This window comes from Staurois parvus, unplaced genomic scaffold, assembly GCF_062004578.1.
Source record: "Staurois parvus isolate SC_StPar_1 unplaced genomic scaffold, SC_StPar_1.0 ptg000938l, whole genome shotgun sequence".
NCBI lineage: Eukaryota > Metazoa > Chordata > Amphibia > Anura > Ranidae > Staurois > Staurois parvus.
This window is the reverse complement of record NW_028318734.1, coordinates 897557-908045: the sequence shown is the minus strand read 5'-3', so window position 1 is coordinate 908045 and position 10489 is coordinate 897557. Positions and strand designations below refer to the sequence as shown.

The window sequence follows — 10489 nt, the reverse complement described above, 5'->3', positions numbered from 1 at the left end:
CTCCAAACATAATAAACGAAGAGCCGGTGTACTGTCCTTTAGACTTTAGGGGGATTGGAGTGGCCAGTGGGAGAGTAGAAAATGTCCCAGTGAAAATGGGAGTAACAAAAAAAAAAAATCATTGGTGTCAGTGGGAGGAATAGTGCCCCATCATTGGTGTCAGTGGGAGGAATAGTGCCCCATCATTGGTGTCAGTGGGAGGAATAGTGCCCCATCATTGGTGTCAGTGGGAGGAATAGTGCCCCATCATTGGTGTCAGTGGGAGGAATAGTGCCCCATCATTGGTGTCAGTGGGAGGAATAGTGCCCCATCATTGGTGTCAGTGGGAGGAATAGTGCCCCATCATTGGTGTCAGTGGGAGGAATAGTGCCCCATCATTGGTGTCAGTGGGAGGAATAGTGCCCCATCATTGGTGTCAGTGGGAGGAATAGTGCCCCATCATTGGTATCAGTGGGAGGAATAGTGCTCCATCATTGGTGTCAGTGGGAGGAATAGTGCTCCATCATTGGTGTCAGTGGGAGGAATAGTGCCCCATCATTGGTATCAGTGGGAGGAATAGTGCCCGTCGGTGTCAGTGGGAGGAATAGTGCCCCGTCGGTGTCAGTGGGAGGAATAGTGCCCCGTCGGTGTCAGTGGGAGGAATAGTGCCCCGTCGGTGTCAGTGGGAGGAATAGTGCCCCGTCGGTGTCAGTGGGAGGAATAGTGCCCCGTCGGTGTCAGTGGGAGGAATAGTGCCCCGTCGGTGTCAGTGGCATGATCAGTTCCCCACCGTTGGTGTCAGTGGCATGATCAGTTCCCCACCGTTGGTGTCAGTGGCATGATCAGTTCCCCACCGTTGGTGTCAGTGGCATGATCAGTTCCCCACCGTTGGTGTCAGTGGCATGATCAGTTCCCCACCGTTGGTGTCAGTGGCATGATCAGTTCCCCACCGTTGGTGTCAGTGGCATGATCAGTTCCCCACCGTTGGTGCCCGTGGCATGATCAGTTCCCCACCGTTGGTGTCCGTTGTAGGGATAGTGCCTAATTGTTCCTCAGTGGGAGGATTTGTGCTCCATCATTGGTGTCAGTGGAAGGAAATATGCCCCGTTGGTGTCAGAGGAATGGTTCCCCACTGTTGGTGCCAGTGTAAGAAATGTAGCCTCCTTGGTGTCAGGGAGAGGAAAAGTACCCAGAGGGCGAGATCGTCAAGCAAAGAGCCACAGTTCTGAGACCACAGTGTTAGGCTGACAGGTGTTTTTTGGTCTGGATACCAGTGATGTTTTTGTAGATTTTTATTTTTTTGACAGTCTTCAAAAGCTTCAATTGAAATTCTCAAGTTGAATCCAAAGTTCAATCTCCAAAATCTTTCCATTGCACTAGTGGAGATGAGCGAACTGGTCTGTTCGGTCCGTAGGCCATCCATCGGACTCCTTGCAAGGTCCAAAAAAATTGCAAACGTTAATCCAAATCCTAATGAAATCTATGGCACCAAGGGATAATGGGGGATGGTCAAACAAAGGACTTTGGGAGCTTCGCATTGTCGTGAATGTGTACCAATACGAAAACAAATATAAAAACACGAAGGTTCTTTTTTTTTTTTTTTTTTTCTTTTTTTTTTTTTTATGGGACCTTTTATGTGGATAACATGGGAAAACACCAATCTTTTATATCACATAGTTGGGAGGTGACTTGAAGATTTTGATTTCTGACCCAACAGGACATTACATTTGGAGGCATTTCATATACAGTGAAGGAAATGTGTATTTGTTCCCTGGCTGATGTTGAATGTTTGCCCCTCACAAAGAAATGATCGATCTGAAAATTGTATTGTAACACTGAGAGACAGAATAGCAGAAATGCATGTCTAACAAACCCGCGTTTCACAGATGAGACTTTAAAATAAGTTAGGCCCCATGTACACGGGACACTTCTGAACGATGGAAACTGACTGCTGTATCCTCCCAAATGCCCAGAATGTACTGAAAAGTGGTAAATTATGAACTATTTCAGACTGTTAAAGAGAAATACAGAGTAGAAGTAGAGACAGAAGTATGTGTGGAGATTAGTTTAGGTGCGAGTTGCTCATTAACATTTCTTTTATTTCCAAGAGTGGGAAAAGTAACTGGTGGAGGGAGTCATTAAGGTCACCTGGCAGGGGGTCTTCATGAGGAATTTGAGGTGTGAATGGTCATTAACATATCTTTTTTGTTTCCAAGGGTGGGAGAGGTCTGAGGTGTGAATGGTCATTAACATATCTTTTTTGTTTCCAAGGGTGGGAGAGGTCTGAGGTGTGAATTGGTCATTACAATGTGTGACAAGCTTGGTAGGAACATCCTGTGTTCAGTGTTTTGTCCATCTGAGTACCTTCAAAACGCTTTGCATGCATTTTCATGATGGGGGGAAAAAAAGGCTCTGGACAGCATCAGGAACTAGAAGAGTTAAAAAAAAAAAAAAAAAAAAAAAAAAAAAAATTTCAACCTTGAGCGCTTGTAAACACAATTTGCCGCGTTTAGCTGCTTTTACAAGCGTTTTGCGTTTGAAACGCTGATAAAATCGACTGCTGAACGCAAGTTTTCTGGGTTCAAAAAAACGGTAAACTCCAATGCCTGTAAACGAAGCTGTGTACATGGACACATAGGAAATCCATTAGGGAGAGTTCAGGGGCTGCTGAAAAAAACGCAGAACATCTCAAACGTGTGTTTATCAGCTGCAGTGTACATGAGCCTTTAGAGTGCTATATTTCAGAGACAATACCCGAACCTATAGTACAAGGGATGGGAAGCATATGATTAGTTTGATTAGGCTGCATTATAGGAGGGAGAGGCCAGGCTTCATCGTGATGTAAAGTGCATTATTTCAGAGACAACAGCCAGAAATATTGTGCAGACCATCACATAAAACTGGCAGGTTTAGTAGGCTCTAATTTCAGAGGAAAAATAACGGGGAGATTTTATCATAACATAACATTTTGTATTTCACAGAAAACAGCCAGAAATATTGTACAGTCTATACACTGCAAACATATACGAGGGATGGGCCTGGCAGGTTTTATCCACAAAAAAAAGTTAGCGTATTTTTTTCAGAAAAAAAATCAGATTTATTGTACAGCTTTGATGCACAATGTCAGCAGCTTTAGTAGTTTCCAATTTTAAGAGGGCGAGTTGGTGGGTTTTATCATGAATGAGTATTATTTCAAGGATAAAAGCCAGAAATTTGTACAGACCCGATGCACAGTGAACGTCAGGAGGTTTTGGTAGGCCCCAGTTTTCGAGTGTGAAACCATGCAGGTTTTTTTATAACATAAAAAAAATATATATTTCAGAGACAAACTAGAAATATTGAACAGCAGACAGCTGTTTTTCACCAGGCTGCAATTTGAGAGGGAGGGACCAGGCATGTTTTATCGTGAAATATATAAAAAAAAAATATTTTAGTGATAACAGAAATATTGTACAGAATTGCAGGTTATTTAAAGTGTTACTAAACCCACAACCCTGCCTTTATTATATGTGCTCTCCCACAGTACACATAACATGGAAATACAATTATTTTAGTAACTATAAACTGCTAAATACCTTTTTCATCAACAGTATATAGGTTTTTTGTGATTTCTATCAGTGTCCAGCCGAGCACTGGTTAATCTTGTAGGAGGAGTTTTAATTCTTCTGACTGTCCTATGAGGCTGCATTATTATTTATTGTTATTATTCAGTTTTTATATCGGCAACAGTTCACTCAGCGCTTTACAGTATAACAGGAGACAATTTAGTTCAATACAAGAGGGTTAGGAGGGCCCTGCTCCTTGGAGCTTACAATCTAAGATGACCCCTGACCTTTCTGGACAGCACTGATTGCCGCTGTGCATCTCCCAAGAAAAAAAATAACTTTATAGCAAAACACACCAAACAGAGCATGTGCAGACAACATATGTGCGGGCCTTTTTTTCTTTTTACAGCCTAGTTACATAGAGAGGCCCAAAATCCAAGGAACACCTTCAGGCATTTCAGGGGTATAAATTACACATCCAGCATCCTGACCACTTATCACAAGTTTTGAAGGCCCTGTAGCACCAGGACAATGGAGACGCCCACAATGACCACGTTTTTGGAAGGCAAACACCGCAATGTATATTCTGAGGCATAATGAGTCTTTTGAACAAGTTAGTTTTTTGAAAATGTGGCAAGAAAATGAAAAGATTATTTTTACACAAAGTTTTCAATTTATAAGATCTTTCTGGCAAAGAGCATGGACATTCTAAGAATTGCACCCCAAAATCCATTCTGCTACTCCTGCGTATGGCCATACCATATATGTGAGACTTTTCCACAGCCTGGCCACATAGAGGCCTAACATCCAAGTAGCACATTCAGGCATTCTAGGGGTATAAATTACACATCTGATTTCCTGAATTTTTTTTGAAGGCCCTTCATATTTCTAACACCATAGCAGAGCTTACATTCGTGACATCCCCACGCGGTCTGATACCAGGAAGTGGACCAGATCGTCTCGTGGGACCAGTATTTATATGTGTACAAGGGCTCGTACGTGTTATTTGTGAGTGGCAAAATTGCATATTTAAATTTTTTTTTTTTACGGTTTTACAATGAGCTTCCCTGCCTCTTTCGTTCATGGTACTATTGGTAATTCCATGTTGCTGAATATGATGTCGTATAGAACGTCTGGAGAGATGTGGAAGTGATACGGAGTTTGTCATTAAGACTGTACCCAGACCTCTAGTTAGCAGATTACATAGCAGCCGACCCTTAGAGACCGAAGATGCCATTGTTTGATCCGGTGCCAACTTTAACTGAAACATCTGTTTTTGGGTAGACTGACCCTTTTCATTAAAAATGAAGTTTGAAACCCTACAAAATTGTAGCTTTGTGATCTCACCAGCCTCAGCAATGTGTTGCAAGCGGCTATAGAAAAACAACTTGGCCTTGTCACAGCTTAACCGCTCGCCCTCCTGAGGATTTACCCCCCTTAATGACCACGCCTCTTTTTGCTACTCGGTGCTGCACTAATTCAACTGATAATTGCGCGGTCATGCAATTCTGCGCCCAAAGAAAATTTACTTCCTTTTGTTCACACAAATAGAGCTTTCTTTCGGTGGTATTTGATCACCTGTGCGCTTTTTATTTTTCACTATAAACAGACCAAAATTTTTGAAGAAAATCAATATTTTTTACATTCAGCTATAAAAAATATATAGTAAACTGAAAGTTAGTTATAAATTTAGGCCAAAATGTATAATGCTCCATGTTTTTGGTAAAAAAAATCCCAATAAGTGTATATTGATTGCTTTTGTGTGAAAGTTATAGCGTCTACAAACTATGGTATAGATACTGCAATTTACGCCATATTTTTTGCTATACAGCACTGCACTAGTATAATGGACAATTGCGCGGTCATGCGATACGGTACATAAATGAAATGTATGTCCTTTTTTTCACACAAATAGAGCTTTCTTTCGGTGGTATTTGATCGCCTGTGCGGTGTTTTTATTTTTTGCGCTATAAAGAAAAGCTGACTATTTTGAGAAAAAAAAACAATATTTTTGGACTTTTTGTTATAAAACATGTCCAGTAAAAAAAATGTAAAAATCAAATTTAGTCATAAATTTTGGCCAAAATGCATTCTGCGACACGTCTTTGCTTAAAAAAAAAAAAAAAAACCCCCAATACGTGTAAATTGGTTTACGTGAAAGTTATAGTGTTTACAAATGGCAAAGATACTCGGATTTTTAATTTTTTTTTTTTATAGTAATGGCGGCGATCAGCGACTTATGGCAGGACTGCCGGACTGCGGCGGACATTCTGACACTGGGGGGGAACTGACTTGGGGTCACTGACATCCCCAGTGACACCAATACAGTGATCAGTGCAAAAAAAAAAACACTGACACTGTACTAATGGCACTGGGGAGGAAGGGGTTAACTTTTTATTCACTGAAAGGGTTAACTGTGTGAGGGGAGTGTTTTACTAGGGGGCGGGGGTGTTGATCCGGAGAGCTAAACTCTTCCGTCCTGATCAGCGTCAGGAGCTGTCAGGGAACTGACAAAGCAGAGCTACTGCAGCCCTGCTCTGACAGTGATTGCCGCTAATCTGCAGGACACAGCCGTTACCCGGCGACTGACACCCGCGGCCGGGATCGGCGGTGCAGGTAGGGCGGCAGCGCCCCTTACCTGTTTTGCAAACGCACGTTTTAAAACCTGCTTTTGCCCAGCCGTGCCGACCTGCCGCCGTATTTCTACAGTGACTGGTCGGCAAGTGGTTAAATATACTTGTATGAAGGTTAGCCGAATGTTGCATAGAAGTGGTCAGTACTTATTGCACACTGGAATGAGAATAGACCACTCATCCTATTGGTGTATTATCTGAGATAAAGCATTCTGGCATTTTTTAAAAATAGAAAATAAATGCTAAAGATGACAAGCTATTTTGTTTAATTTGTCATTTTCCGTATTTACAAAAAGTCAATATAAAATATTTTACAGCATTTATAATATCCTCTTAAGTTGGAACAGCTTTTTGTGCTGTTTAGAACGTAGCCTGTACACATGTATGGAGTTGATATGTAATACATCCTATTTCAGCTGTAAATGGAGAGAAATTAATAGAAACACGCTATGAAGTTAGAAACTGTTCGTTCAGAGTTTCCTTAGTTTAATGCTCACCTATGTCACTGCATTTGGAGTTGACTAGGAAGTATTTCTCTTGGCACAGAGGTACGGCTAGAAGGGTTTCTCTTGGCACAGAGGTATGGCTGGAAGGGTGTCTCTTGGCACAGAGGTACGGCTGGAAGGGTTTCTCTTGGCACAGAGGTACGGCTGGAAGGGTTTCTCTTGGCACAGAGGTACGGCTGGAAGGGTTTCTCTTGGCACAGAGGTACGGCTGGAAGGGTTTCTCTTGGCACAGAGGTACGGCTGGAAGGGTTTCTCTTGGCACAGAGGTACGGCTGGAAGGGTTTCTCTTGGCACAGAGGTACGGCTGGAAGGGTTTCTCTTGGCACAGAGGTATGGCTGGAAGGGTTTGTCTTGGCACAGAGGTACGGCTGGAAGTGTAAAGTTGGTTTCAACAGTAAATCGAGTAATGAACTAGTAACAAATGAGTGTACAGTATGAGATTTCATGCATTCTGTGTGGCTAGATATTGGGTAATAATTTGGTCCAGACCAAAAACCGCTTTCTTCTTCAACCACGTTTACACCACAAAAATAAACTCCATCTGGCTGCCCTGGAATTGGACTCTGCCTTGCAGTTCTGGTCATTTCTCCTAAGTTGCATTGGTTGGTTGATGGGAGACATGCGGTACAACTTCCTTGTTTTTGTCCTTTTTACCAGGTGGTGATTCGCTGCCTTAAAATGCAACCATGTCCTAATAAGCAGGTTGTTTGGTATTGATCTTCAGATAAGTGTCTCCATAGCTGATCTGCATTGATATCATTAAATTTGTAAACAATCTTTGATTGCAAATGAGAAATATGAACTTTTTTTTTCAACACTTGGATTCCCTGACAGATTTTTGTCTCTCTCTCTCATAGCTTCTTGTAGTCTTTCTTGTTTTTTCGTTTTTCAGGTTTAGTTACACTGTTACATGATGGCAGCGATGCTGTAGAAGGGGTGCCGCCTTTTCTGTCCATATTCCACCATTTTCCATTTAAGTTGAGGAAAGTTTTCTACAAACAAAACCTCGTTAAATGGCATCTGTAGGCCTGCTGTATAACCACAGCTGATACATCCTCCTGTTTGCCCTGAGCGTGGTGGTGATGGGCTCTGCCCTGAGCGTGGTGGTGGTGATTAGGCTTTTGAAAGCTACAAAGCGCTCTTCCATTTGATGCCGCAACATATCTAGCTCCCCGCTCTCTCCAAGTACACGTTTAGTAAAAGCCAAGAGGATATCTAAACAATGGATTCTGTCACCACTCACCATAGGCAACTCCATGGCAATACGTTCAATAGTGTTTGGCTTAGGAACTCTCAATGGATGCTCCAAGGCATCAGCAAAATCTGAGAGTTTACTGAACTGGATAAATTGGGTGGCATCGGGATCAAATATCTCCCATATTTCATAAAATGTTTCCAAGTCATCCTCACTTAGAGGATCTGCGCTCTCTTCTGTGGTAACACTAAAATGTTCCAGGATTATAACAATATACAGAGGAGATGATGATATAGCTGAGAGAGAAGATTCCTACAGAGGGGTTTCCACAATCTCCTTGCATTGGACTTCCTGGGTTCTCCTTCTTAGGATCAGTCTGGGGGGCGGTATAAGATGGATAATAAGAAGCCATCCCAGGCAGCAGAGGTAGTGATCTGAAATAAACCGTGCTATTGCCAAAAGTCTCAAAGTTGAACATGTCATCTATCCGGCTTCTTTCTTTACGTAAGCGAAGTTCGACATTCCAAATATTGAAATATAAACATAACAAGAAACAGTAGCAGGCCGATATTAAACGTGGCCGGCAAGGACATCATTAACCACTTCCCGACCGGCCGCTGCATATAAACGGCCGGACGGTGGCAGTGCAGGGTCGGGTGACCCAATATCAAATAAAGCAAATAAAAAATGCAGCGCTAATATGAATAAGTAAATATGGATCAATCAGATAAATCAAAACCATAAGTGGTATAATAACATATGTAAATACATATACTAGCTCAGTCTTTAGAGTAATGTAGAGGTGATTAAGTGCAGATGTTACAGCGATCCTCGGTCAGAGATAATGGTGACTTTTGTGCACTTGTAAATGTACAAACGATGCACTAACCAGATAGCGCACATATAGCGCATGGAGCATTTAAGACCTGCTCCTGGTGCTCTGGACTTGTAATAACCAGGCAGATGTCATCTACAGGTCAGCCACTAGATGTCCTCAGTCTGGGTGCATCCTTAGTCATTCCACCAGGACTAGCATCAGCATGAAGGGGGGGAGAGTCCCATATAGATCCAAAATTATCAGAACCCGCTCAGCTCTGTTCTCCTCGGTGACCGTTATGCCGACAGCCGACCGCTCCTATCGTCTCTGGGGACTGTCCGTTTTCTGCCTGAGCTCCGGGATTAGCCTCCTATACAGAAATATAGGAAGACATGGCTGCTAAAAGCCAGCAACAACTTCGTATGCACTGTATGGAGCCCAAACGGCCTCCCCGCACCCTGTTTGTGCGCGCTCCCTGGGAGCGCGCAGCACCGCGATCCGGTGCCCGCTGTGTCCTCCGGACACAGTGAAACACCGATCGTCGGACGGGACCTCTGTGCGAGGTCCCGATCATGTGATCACTGATTGGCCAATCAGTGATCACATGCAAAGTAGTAAGCAAGATGTCACTTGTGACATTGCTTACTACGTGTGAAATCTGTGAATGATCACAGAGGTCACATGGTACAAGCCTATTCACAACAGCCTTGTACCATGTGACAAGCTGTGACCAATCACAGCTCACTCAGTACTTCTCAATGAGTGCAAGAATGCACAGAGAGAGAGAGAAATGATTGCTTTTACATCCTATATGGGTGTAAAAGCAATGTGTGTAAAAAAAAAGAAAAAAATCACCCCCCACAAGTAGTACAGTGTCACCATGGTGACACTGTACTGGTAGGGTGACAGTATGTGTGTAAAAAAAAAAAAAAAAAATGTAAAAATAATTTTTGGTTATAAACTAATTTGGAATAATTTTTGGCAAAGATTTATGATGAAATATTTATTTGCAAAATTTTATAAAAAAAAACACTTTTTCAAAATTTTTGGACTTTTTCATTTACATAGCAAAAAAAATAAAAATCCCAGCGGTGAATAAATACCACCAAAATAAAGCTTTATCTGTCTCAAAAAAATGGTAAAAAATTCATTTGGGTGCAGTGTTGCATGACCGCGCAATTGTCATTCAAAGTGTGATAGCGCTGAAAGCTGAAAATTGCCCTGGACAGGAAGGGGGTGAAAGTGTCCGGACTGGAAGGGGGGGGGGGGGGAAAGTGTCCGGACTGGAAGGGGGGGGGGGGAAAGTGTCCGGACTGGAAGGGGGGGGGGGAAAAGTGTCCGGACTGGAAGGGGGGGGGGGGGAAAAGTGTCCGGACTGGAAGGGGGGGGGGGGGGGAAAAGTGTCCGGACTGGAAGGGGGGGGGGGGGAAAAGTGTCCGGACTGGAAGGGGGGGGGGGGGAAAGTGTCCGGACTGGAAGGGGGGGGGGGGGGAAGCGTCCGGACTGGAAGGGGGGGGGGGGGAAGCGTCCGGACTGGAAGGGGTTAAGGCACAAAGCAGGGTTCAAATTCCTTTCACTCCTTTTTGATTAAGTGAAGTATACGACCAATACGAGCCAAACGTATGACTCTGAAGAGTGTTGGACACAAAGTACTTTTCAATCAAATCAGCCAGAAACATACCCAGGGAAGAAAATGGACCACTTAGTACATAATATAACTTGCAGAAACATTCACATTTTTAATTCAACTCATTCTTTGAAAACATATTCAAGCACTTTAGTGTGAATAGCCCAGATACAGGTTCAAATTTTAA

At 43.0% G+C, this 10489-nt stretch overlaps 1 pseudogene; it reads right to left on the bottom strand.

Moving 5' to 3' along the window:
- Positions 1-6711: 6711 nt before the first annotated feature.
- Positions 6712-10489, bottom strand: part of LOC149441893 (sodium channel protein type 8 subunit alpha-like) — an 84850-nt pseudogene continuing 81072 nt past the window's right edge.